We start from the raw sequence: 12,115 nt of genomic DNA on the forward strand, positions 1-12,115 counted from the left end.
TATTTTTTATTTTTCATTTAGAGACAGGGTCTCACTAAGTCTCTTAGGGCCTTGCTAAGTTGCTGAGGCTGGCCTCAGCCCCTGAGTCACTGAGATTGTAGGCATGTGCCAATCATGCCTGGCTCTCCCTGTACTTTTTTTTAAATTATTTTTTAACTTTTACAGATTGCATTTTGAGTCATTGTACACAAATGGGGTACATCATTTCATTTCTATGGTAGCACATGATGTAGATTCACACCATTTGTGTAATCATATATGTACATAGGGTAATGATGTCTGTCTCAATCCACCATCTTTCCTTCCCGCTCCCTCTCATTTCCCTCTATGTAATCTAAAGTTTCTCCATTCTTCTCTCACCCTTCACACCCACCCCCATTATATATCATCATCCACTTATCAGGGAAAACATTCAGCCTTTGGTTTTTTGGGATTGGCTTATTTCACTTAGCATGATATTCTCCAATTTCATCCATTTATCTGCAAATGCCATAATATTATTCTTCTTTATGGCTGAATAATATTCCAATGTGTATATATACCATAGTTTCTTTACCCATTCATCTGTTGAAGGGCATCTAGGTTGGTTCCACAATCTAGCCATTGTGAATTGAGCTGCTATAAACATTGATGTGGCTGCATTATTGTAGTATGCTGATTTTATGTCCTTTGGTATAAACCAAGGAGTGGGATAACTGGGTAAAAAAGTGAGCCCATTCTAAGTCTTCTGAGGATTCTCCACACTGCTTTCCAGAATGGCTTCACCAATTTGCAACTCTACCAGCAATCTTACTCCAATTAGAATGACCATTATCAAGAACACAAACAATTATAGATGTACTTTTTGTTATACTTCTGGTCTTAGCGTAGCAACATTAACTCCATATTGAAAAACTTTTTAATCCTAGAAGATAGAGGATTGTGGGGTTTTGTTTTTGTTTTTGTTTGTTTGTTTTGGTACCAGGGATTAAACCCAGGGGCACTTAATCACTGAGCCACATCCCCAGCCGAATTTTGTATTTTATTCAGAGACAGGGTCTTGCTGAGATACTTAGGGCCTTACTAAGTTGCCGAGACTGGCTTTGAACTCAACATCCTCCTGCCTCAGCCTCCTGAGTCACTGAGATTACAGGTGTGTGTCTGCTTCTGGCAAGGTAGAGAATTGTTAAAAACTTAGTAGCTCACCAGTAATGTCACAGAACACAGAGAAGACACAAACAGCCTTTAAGCAACCTATATTCTTGCACTTCGGGTGGCAGGAAGCTTATGGTCTGTTAATGTACAACTTAAGATGGTCATCTATATTAATAATGATTAGTTAAAAGTAAGATAGAAGGTATCCCCTAAGACTTTCTGGGTTGATGCAGAAACAGTCAGAGGGGAAATGATTAAATTGTGAGAACTGTTCCAAATCATTTTATCCTAGTTTGAATGAACTGGCTGGTAGCTGTATGTCTACAGTGGGGTGTAGCTGGACAAGTGGATTACTTGGGAGGTGCTGTGAAGAATGTTTGCCCAGTGGACCCCCTCTTTCTCTCTTTGCTTTCTGGTCACCATATTCCATTGCATATACATACTACATTTTTCCTTATCCATTCATCCATTGAAGGACAACTAGGTTGGTTCCATAGCTTAGCTATCGTGAAGTTGGACTTGTAATGACTGTCGTTCATCTTCTAGATCAGTCAGCTTTTCAAACAAAGTTATTTTCATTGCTTCAACATCTTGTCCCTTGACTTAATTGGCTTGCAACAAGCAGGCAAACTTGGGTCCAGTAATACTAGGACAATAAATGGTGTGCAGGTAATATCTGAAAAAAAATTTTTTTTTTTTGTGGTGGTGCTGGGGATTGAACCCAGGGCCTTGTGCATGCGAGGCAGGCACTCTACCAACTGAGCTATCTCCCCAGCCTGTAATATCTGAAATTTAAATTACCTCATGAAGGGACAGAAATAAGAATAACTGAATTGAAACAGGCTGGCGGTGCACACCTGTAATCCCAGCAACTCAAGAGGCTAAGGGAGGAGGACGACAAGTTCAAGACCAGCCTCAGCAACGTAGCAAGACTCTGACTCAAAATTTAAAAAATGAGGAGGGCTGGGAATGTAGCTCAGTGTTAGAGAATCCCAGAGCTCAATCCTGAGAGAGAGAGAGAGAGAGAGGGAGAGAGGGAGAGAGAGAGAGAGAGAGGGAATGAACAGAACTGGCCAAATAATTTATCAGCTATTAGAATGAATGAATGAGTTTATTCAGAGAAGTGTCATGAAAAACCTTTTTTAAAGACAATGTTCTGGAGAGGCATTTTTTCTCTGGATTGATAGGTTAGATAATAACAAATCAGAAAAACAAATTTGCCATCTACTTGGAGAGAGATGACAATTTCCATGATTAAGAGAACATAGAAGTTGCCAGAATGCAAGATAATTCAGATATAGATGGACACAATATCTTTCAATTAATTAATTAATTAATTTATTTGTTTGTTTGTTTATGTATGGTGCTGAGGATCGAACCCAATGCCTTGCACATGCTAGGCAAGTGCTCTACCACTGAACTACAGCCCCAGATTTCAGAGAAATCTGTTTCTTAGGTTTCAATGATGACAAGAGAGATGGCAGCTCACTTAATAGACTCCTGAAGTGGGCATGGTGGCACAGGTCTATAATTCCAGCAACTCAGGAGGCTGAGGCAGGAGGATTGCAAGTTGGAGGCCAGCATGAGAAACTTAGAAAGACCCTCAGCAACTTAGCAAGATCATGTCTCATAATAAAAATAAAAAGGGCTGGGGATGTGGTGGTTAAATTCCCCTGGGTTCAATCCCCAGTATCGGGGGGGGGGGGAAAGAAAGACTACTGAATGTCAACAGATGAAAAGTTAACTTGGGATAGAAGATGATGAATTTTGGTTGGGAATATTACTAGATGTAAAGAGTAGAGTAAAATACCAAATGCATTTAAGCTAAAGGCATTTTAGAAAGTGGCCCAAAGTCAGGCATGATGGTGCACACCTGTAATCCCAGAGGCTCAGGAAGCTGAGGGAGGGGGATTGAGAGTTCAAAGCCAGCCTCAGCAATTTAGCAAGGCTCTAAGCAATTTAGCAAGACCCTGCCTCTAAATAAAATATAAAAAGGGACTGGGGATATTGAGGATGTGGCTCAGTAGTTAAGCACTACTGGGTTTAATCCCTAGTACCAAAAAAAAAAAATAGAAAGGAAGAAAGAAAGAAAGAATGAGGGCCTAGAATTCAGGAGAAATTTAAAGATTTTATAAGAATTGTTCACAAGAATTCCAAGTAACCCTGGACCTTCTTATGTTAAAATATAATAACCTGAGCTAGGGGTATATCTCAGTGGCAGAGCCCTTGCCTAGTATACATGAGGCCCTGTGTTCCATCCCTAGCAGGAAAAATACATACATACATACATACATAAAAATAAAAATATTTGAAAACCTAGCACAAAGTACTCTCCCATTACCAAACTGGTTCTTTTTTTTTTGGGGGGGGGGAGGGGGGTACTGGGGATCGAACCCACGGCCTTGTGCTTGCAAGGCAAACACTCTACCAACTGAGCTATCTCCCTAGCCCCCAAACTGGTTCTTTTTAAAAAAAATATTTTTTAGTTGTAGTTGGACACAATATCTTTCAATATCTTTATTTATTTTTATGTGGTGCTGAGGATCAAACCCAGTGGCTCACGCATGCTAGGCAAGCACTGTACCACTGACCTACAACCCCAGCCCTGCCTAACTGGTTCCTTTTTATTTATTTAATTTTTGATTCATTGTACACAAATGGGGTATAACTTTTCACTTCTCTGATTGTACCCAACTTGTTCTTGATTGTCTCTTATCCTTTCAATCTTTGTGCATCTCTTCACATTTTGCTATCATGTTATAATCATTTTTAGCTAACTGGTACACACCTGTAATCCCAGCATTTCGGGAGGCTGAGACAGGAGTTCAAGACCAGCCTCAGAAACTTAGCAAGGATTTAGCAAGACTCTGTCTTTAAATAAAAATACAGAAAGGCTCAGTGGTTAAGCAACCCTGAATTCAATCCTGGGTATCCCCACAAAAAGTTATAATAATTTAAAAAATTTTTCTGCAATATTTTTTCTAATCAGCTTCCTTGTGGTTTTGTCCTGAAGAGAGGAACTGACTCAGGACAAGTGGGGGAACTTTGAGTACAGGATAGAAAAGAATTTCAATATGCTCCAGAAACACAGGCAAATTTATTCAGGAAAGCAGGTATATATTCAAGGGAGAATGTAGTCTATCTCAAGGAAGAGATTTTTTTCAGGTAAAGTAAGAAATACACATTTAAACTGGGTGCTCTGGCCCATGCCTGCACTGCAATCCCAGCAACTCAAGAGGCTAAGGCAGGAGAATTACAAATTTAAGGCCAGCCTGGGCAATTTAGCAAGAACTTATCTCCAAATTTAAAAAAGGGGCCTGGGGATATAGCTCAGAGGTAAAGCATCCCTAGGTTCAGTTTCCAATCCCACAAAAATGGGTATGGGAAGAGAGAGAGAGAGAGAAATTGAGATTGATTCAAGGGAAAATGCTAGCCATCTCCACAGAGAAAGAAAACCATTTGGTCAGCAGTGTTAACATACAGAGGGATAGTAGCTAGGGCCTGCACTAGAGTTGGAGTCAGGGTGGAATTACACAATTTCACACTAGTATTTCTAGTGCTTAAGTATTGCCATTTTTACCAGCTTACTTTTTGTAGGCAAAGACATGGGTTAAGGGCATGGACCAAGAAGATGGGTGAAGTTGTTTTGCATTTCAAAGATTCATGTGTGCCAGGCACAGTGGCACAGTCCTGTAATCTTAGAGACTCAGGAAGCTAAGGCAGGAGGATCTCAACTTTGAGATCAGTGTGGGCAACACAACAAGAACCTATCCCAGAATAAAATAAAAAAGACTGAGGGTATGCCTCAGTGGTAGAGGCCTCTGGGTTCAATTCCCAGTAACAGAAAAAAAAAAAGTTCATGAATATTTCCTACATTCTAATGGTTCATGGGCACTGTTATGGGGCACAATGTGGGCTGGTAGGGAGCCAAAGGGCGTGCTTGGTATGCCTGGAGAAAAACAGGAAGCTATTACAATTGGCTACATGTATGCTTGAGCTCGTGATTGCCTGACCTTTAACAGGATTGGGTGGACATATCTGATCGAAATTGCTTATGCATGAGACTGCTTGTATATAGAGGGTGTTATCTGAATAAAAATAAAGCTCCTTCATGACAATCTGAGGTGTACATGTCTTTATGTCCCGCTGGACGGCAACATTTGGTGGCCCATACAGGGAACAGTGAGCGCTCAGGTAAGTAATAAAGGAGAAAATTTTTCACTAGCACAGTCAACTAGCAGTCAACTAGCAGGTTTCCCTATTCGAGGAAACAGTGGCCTTAAGGTACTAACAGAAGGCTCCCCTAGTGAGGGAACTTAACAGAAGGCTGTCCCAAGAGACAGCAAAGGATGTCCTGTAGTAAATGAATATGTGTAAGGTGTTAGTTGTGTTAATATTTTCGTTACTTTTTCTTGTTTGGTTTCTGTTTGTTGTTGTTGTGGTGATCAGAGAGGCCATATTATAGCCATGGGATCAGAAATTTCACGGATTCACATGGAAGGCTCTCTTAAGGCATTGTTAAGAAAAAATGGAACTCCGTTAAAGTCTAAAACTGCACGGACATTCCTTAAAACTATAGAAGAAGCCTGTCCTGGTTCTTAGAAGAAGGGCTCCTTACTGTCCCTCAGTGGGAGCGTTTGGGAAAGGACCTTCATAAACAAAATGAAAAAACGCCTCTCCCTCTTGGTACTTTGCCTATATGGACATTAGTTCGTTTCTGTCTGACTTCCAAAAAACCAAAATTTCAAGAACAGCTAAGAGAAGGGGAAGATATTAGAAACTGTAAAAGAAGAACAATCAATTTGAGCTTCTGAAAGAGAAAGTAGATGTTCAGACTCAGAACAGGGATGTGACTCTGAAGAACAGGAACTATCTGAGACAGACCTAGAAAAGAAGTTCCCTCAGTGGCATTTAGCCCTACCGCACTGCGCCCTCCAGCATATAATCCAGGTCACCACTCTTTTCCAAGTTGTAGGGGCACATGTACTTGCTGTACAGGGGCAGCCCCCAGACAGTGGGCTGATGTAGAATCTCGATCAGTGTTCCCAATATTCCCGGTATTTGAAGATCAAAACAATCAGAGCTATCATCAAATATTAGATATAAAATTAGTGAAACAGTTAAAAGAGGCAGTTATGTCCTATGGAGTACAAGCTGAATTTACCATTTCTTTATTAGAGAATGCTGCAAGTCAAAATCTTACTCCGACTGATTGGGGTAATTTATCTGGGGGACAATATCTTATGTGGAAGGTGACCAACCAGTAGTTATGTTCTGATACTGCCCAACGTAATGCAGTTGTGGGCAATCCTCAATGGAATCTAGACATGCTGACAGGCCAAGGACCATATGAAGGGCAAGGTAATCAGATTAATTTCCACCCCGGTGTGTATCAACAAATTAGTGCTGCTGACACTAAAGCTTGGAAAACGCTGTCAGGTGCTGGTGATCTTCAAGGACAGTTATCTAAGGTTATTCAAGGCAACAATGAACCCTATGCCGATTTTGTAGACAGATTGATTCAAACGGCAGGACGTACATTTGGAGATGTAGTCCAGGCTATGCCTTTAGTCAAACAGCTTGCATATGAGCAAGCAAATAAATGGTGTAAAGAAGCAATTAGACCTTGGAAAAACAAAGACCTTGGAGCCTATTTAAAGGCTTGTAGGGATATTAATGAGGCTTTTATTCAAGGTCAGGTGATGGCTGCAGCACTTGCACAGGGTCTTAGAGGCAATGCCAACTCCCGCCCAGGCCAACAGTTTTATCAGTGTAAACAATATGGACACATATAAAAGGACTGCCCCCAGGGTCCTGTGCCAAAATTATGTCCCCGATGTAAAAAAGGGAAACACTGGGCAAGTGACCGTAAATCAACTAGAGACAAAGATGGTAACTCTTTACCTCCAAAAAACGGGAATCAGGGCCCCCGGCCTCGGGGCCAACAAATATACGGGGCTATCCAGTCTGTACCTCGGATCCATTACCCCTTGACTCCCCAACTAGACAAACAAGAGGAAGCACAGGATTGGACCTCTGTGCCTCCGCCAGAGCAGTATTAACTCCAGAGATGGGAGTATAACCAATACCAACTTCGGTGTCGGCCCATTAACTAAAGGAACAGTGTAGTTCTGGGGAGGAGTTCTTCTGCTTTAAAAGGATTAAATATTGTCCCTGGAGTTATAGACCCTGATTTTACAGGAGAAATAAAATCCTTGCTTCTTCACCAAGAGGTGTAGCAATAATAGGTGACCAGGGTGATCGCATAGCACAATTGTTGGTCTTACCCAGCTGCCATGATCAATATCCATCAAAGAATATTATTAGGGGAAATAAAGGATTAGGTTCTACTGGCCAAAATATGGTCATGTTAACATTGGATTTAAAAGATAGACCTATGACAAAGTTAGTGATAGAAGGCAAAAGTTTTGAGGGCTTATGAGATACTGGGGCTGACAAAAGTATTATCAAAACTACAGAATGGCCCAAAGCCTGGCCGCTTCAACAGGTAGATCAGACTTTAAGAGGATTGGGTATAGCTTCCAATCCTAACAAAAGCACAGTCATATTAAAATGGAAGGATGAAGAAGGTCATAGTGGTACCGTCCAACCTTACATCCTTGAACATCTCCCGGTAAACTCGTGGGGGAGAGATATCATGGAACAGATGGATTTACATCTCACATCTGAGATCCCATACAGTAACCTAAAAGCTAATCAAATGATGTTAGCCCAAGGACACATATGGGGAAAAGGTCTTGGGAAAAATAGTCAAGGACCTACTTCACCCATTTTAGTTACTTCAAAGCAAGATAGAAAGGGATTGGATTTTCATTAGCAGCCACTGAAGCAATTAAAATAACATGGAAATCTTATGAACCTGTCTGGGTCCCTCAGTGGACCCTCTCAAAAGACAAATTAGAAGCGGCCCAACAATTAGTTAAAGAACAACTGGAGGCTGGACACATCAAACCATCCACCTCTCCTTTCAACACACCAATATTCATAATAAAAAAGAAATCAGGAAAATGGAGGCTATTACATGACCTAAGAGCAGTAAATTCTATAACGGAGCCCATGGGACCTATTCAATTAGGATTACCTACTTTATCGACTATCCCAGTTAATTGGCCCTCCATTGTAATTGACATAAAAGATTGCTTCTTTTCCATTCCGTTACATCCCTCAGACACCAAAAGGTTCACATTTACTGTGCCCTCACTTAATAACAGTTCTCCTAATAAAATATATGAATGGATAGTTCTCCCACAAGGCATGGCCAATAGCCCCACTATGTGTCAAATATATGTAAACAAGGCCATTGAACCCATACACCTAGCAAACCCTCAACTTTTAATCTATCATTATATGGATGATATTTTGTTAACTCATAAAGAAAAAAAACTGTCTTGGAAAATTGTTATAGTTCCTTAATAAAGTCATTATGGGGCTTACATATTGCCATTGATAAGGCACAAATGACAGACACCAAAAACTTCCTGGGATCTATCATAAATGCAACTATGGTTAAACCCACAAAAATTAGTAGTCTAGTAGACCAACTTAAGACTTTGAATGACTTTCAAAAACTATTAGGTGACATTAACTGGATTAGACCTTACCTTCACTTACCCACCTCAAGTTTGGGCCCCCTGTTTGACACTCTTAAAGGTGATTCTGATCCCCTTTCTAAGCGGGTGCTTACCCCTAAGGCTCGAACAGCTCTCAGGCTTGTTGAAACAGCTGTGGAAAAGGTTCATCTTGATCGTATTGACCTAGCTAAGCCTGTATCATTCATTGTCTTGGCCACAAATAAGTTACCCACAGGAGTGTTTTAGCAAAAGGGTTCTATTCTATGGGTTCACATGAATTATGCCCCTAACAAGGTCTTATTCTTATTTACTGAATCTGTGGCAGAATTAATCCTTAGGGCGTTAAAAGTATCCCTTTCCACCTTTGGGTCACATCCCTCGACAATAACTACTTCTTATACTACTGATAAGATACAATATCTTATTAATAATTCAAATTCATGGGCTATAGTCTTTACTAGTAATTCTGCTGTGTCTGACAATCACTTGCCATCTGATCCTCTTCTCCAATTTTGGAGTCAACATCCTATAATTTTCCCCAAAGTCACCCGAAAAGAACCTATTATAGGAGCTACCCTTATATTTACTGATGGATCAAAAATGGTACAGGTGCTATTACAGTAAATAATGTTACAGAAACATTGCTGTTTAATACTCTATCTGCACAACAAACAGAACTATTAGTAGCTGTAGAAGTATTCAGAACCCACCATGAGCCCTTTAACCTATTCTCTGATAGCAAATACGTTGTTAATGCTATTCAAAATTTAGAATTAACTGGTCTGCTCTCCCTCACTTCCACCATCACTAAGTATTTACAATCTTTACAAAAACTTATTTGGGATAGAAAAATCCTTTTTTTGCGGGGCATGTTCGGGCTCATACTGGCCTTCCAGGTCCTCTAAGTTTACACAATGATTTAACAGACACGGCCACCAGAGACCCACACATCTTTGATGCACTTGAAAATGCAAAAAATTTTCATTCCAAATTTCATGTAAATGCTTCTACTCTACGTTTACGCTATCAGATTACTAAGGCAACAGCTCGGGACATAGTCAAGTCTTGTGCTAAATGTGCTACACTTATTCCTAACCCCTCGTTAGGAGTAAATCCAAAAGGGCTTCAGCGCAATCATATTTGGCAAATGGATGTAACTCATTATTCAGAATTTGGAAAACTACAATTCATCCATGTGTCAAAAGATACCTTTTCAGGATTTATTATGGCCTCTGCTCATGCTGGAGAAAAAACCAAAGATGTAATAACACACTGTTTACATTCTTTCTCCATCCTAGGGGTCCCCAAACAAATTAAAACAGATAATGGTCCTGGATATACATCCCAGGCCTTTAAACAATTTTGTTCCACCTTTGGTATTCAACATGTCACAGGAATTCCCTATAATCCCACTGGACAAAGCATTATTGAGTATGCCCACTTAACACTTAAAAACATGCTATAAAACAAAAAGGGGGCATAGGGGCATCATACAGATCCCCAAAAGACAAATTATCTGTTGCCTTGTTCATTTTAAATTTTTTTTTTTTGATGCAAAAGCACGAGGCACTTTAATAATGGAGCTCCGGGCCAACACATATCTCACGCAGGAGATAGAGGAGTTGACCACAAGGCTCAGAAATCAGGGGTTTATATAGGAAAAGTTAGGGAGTTTGGCGCGGGTACACATAATTGGCTGATTCAAACATAAGCGGGCACATGACTACATTGATTACCTCAGCAAGTAGTACGTGCAAATTGACATTCCAGCAATGTGGTAGGGCAGTTTATTTTGGTTAGCAGGGGTCAAGTTAACCTTAAAGAAAAGGGAAGAAGGGGGAAAGTGGGTGACACCAGATGGTCCACGGCCTTGTGGAGATTGTTTATCCTCCATGGCCAGTTAGTTTTTGATGATTTGGCAGTCTTATTTTAGGCTTGTTTAGGTATGTTCAGGCCTCAGGCCTGTCCCTCTTTGTTTCTTTTTCTAAGTTCATTTGCTAGACTACAGATTCTGTGCTTTAATTATGGGCACTTAAATTTTAACTCCTTCATTCCCCTCTTCTTCTTTTAACTAATTCTAATCTTAGAATTTTATAAATCAGTATCTTATGGAACTTCTGTTTCTATATACTCTTCTCCCAAGTTATTTCCTTGCGGAGAGACTGATATTGTTCCCTGAGCATTAATACCTGTACAGCACTTACTCTTTCCCTGATGAAGGTAACTAGGCGATTTCATGGCCTTCATTTCCTTGATTTGACCCGATCCCCTATTTCTACACTAACTACCTGTTCTTAATTCTGGCTTCATTCCCCCCTCTAATCTTAGGAACTCCATGCTGCTGGGGAAGAAGGTCGATGACCGCTCTGGCTTCTTCGAGCTGGAAGTGGGTGGCGTGGGGCAAGCAGCTTGGAGTTCCTTTTTTTAAAAAAAAAATTGGGTCAATCGAGGAGTCCAAGGTAAAAGTCTGGCTGTGGAAGAGCAGGTTGTAAAGTCATCTGGGGGTGGGTGCTTCTATGAGAGAAGAACAAAAAGACATGAGTACTGAAAGGAGATTAGTACAAAGTAAATGTTGCAGCATCTGAAACATGCCATTGAGTATCATGAAAATGACAGAAGTCAATCTCTCACCAGGAGGTGGAAGAACTGAGAAATTGTTCCCATAACTAGGCCTAGCAAAGGCTGGAGAGGACAAGGCCGTCATTTGGGGACTTTAACATTGTCCAGGTTACCAGGAATCTAAACACAAGATTTAACTCTTAATGTCATAGATGTTCCCAGAAAATATAGTTAAGCTACTTAATGTCATCTGATTTTGTAAAATATCCCTTTATTGGTATAACCTGTGTTTGGTAGAGATCTCTATACTTCTGTTACTTAGGGCTAGGTAATCATACTAGCAAACATAGATTAAGTCTACCTGTGTAGCTTAAGAAGGTCTTAAACTGACTAAAAACTTCTGACTCTGGCAGTTTTTCTTAATAGTTATCAGGCAAATTTGCTGAAGAATCTTTCTTTCATTTGTAGCTTCCAGTCTTTATTCTAGTGGGCTAGTACAAGTGTACATCTTAAATTACATTTAACTATTATTTCTTTTAAATGCCCAAGAATGGCTGTATTTTGGGTTTTAACTGTTTTGCTGGGTATCTAAAATCAAGCTGGTCAAATTGACCTAGTTCCTGTCTTGTTAAACAGTCAGCTAAGTTCCCACAGGGGTCACCCGTACAGAACTTAAGAGTGGCTCCTTAGCTCCATCAGTGACTTTGATTAGGCAGGGTCTCCTGATGAGGTGGCTTCCTTTGGAAGCATCAAGGGATGCCCCCCTTTTTCCATGACCCTCCTCTGCAGCAGATGCACTGGGTGATATTTCATCCTCTAGTCTCAACAAT

Source organism: Sciurus vulgaris, assembly GCF_902686455.1.
Source record: "Sciurus vulgaris genome assembly, chromosome: X".
NCBI classification, from domain to species: Eukaryota; Metazoa; Chordata; class Mammalia; order Rodentia; family Sciuridae; genus Sciurus; species Sciurus vulgaris.